Source organism: Geospiza fortis, unplaced genomic scaffold (genome assembly GCF_000277835.1).
Source record: "Geospiza fortis unplaced genomic scaffold, GeoFor_1.0 scaffold254, whole genome shotgun sequence".
Classification (NCBI taxonomy): domain Eukaryota; kingdom Metazoa; phylum Chordata; class Aves; order Passeriformes; family Thraupidae; genus Geospiza; species Geospiza fortis.
Window position 1 is genome coordinate 1567041 of NW_005054441.1, and position 561 is coordinate 1567601.

The window sequence follows — 561 nt, forward strand, 5'->3', positions numbered from 1 at the left end:
GCCTCCAGCCCCAGCCCCAACCCCTTCTCCTGCCCCAGCTCCTGCCCCACGTAGTCTGTGTCGTCTCTAACAGCACTGTCTTCCCCCGAGCAAACAAAAAAAAGACCCCTGAGCATCAAGTGGTGCACTTAAAGTGAACTTTTTCTCTCTTTAACATTCAGTTTCCAACACTAGCAAATTTGTGGAAGACCAGCTATAAACTCTGTTTGTGTCAAGAGAGGAAAAAATATTTTAAGAATGCTGAAAGCCTCTCTATAAGCATTTTTGGGTTAGCTCACTTCTCTTATTTGATGCGATCATCTGTGCATCTTTCATATTTTAGAAATTCTTTTAAGCTTTTTGCCTAATTTTGATTGATAATGCAAACGAGATGTAAATTCCCTTTGTTCATGAAGTTGAGAAAATGGCGTAGAAACTTTGTTTCAAGAGTTTGTGTGCTTTGGATTTTTTGTTTGTTTGGTTGGTTGGTTTGGTTTTATTTTGGTTTTTTTTTTGGGTTTTTGTTTTGTTTTGTTTTTTGGTTTTTTTTGTTGGTTTGGGGTTCTTTTGTTGTTGGCTGGT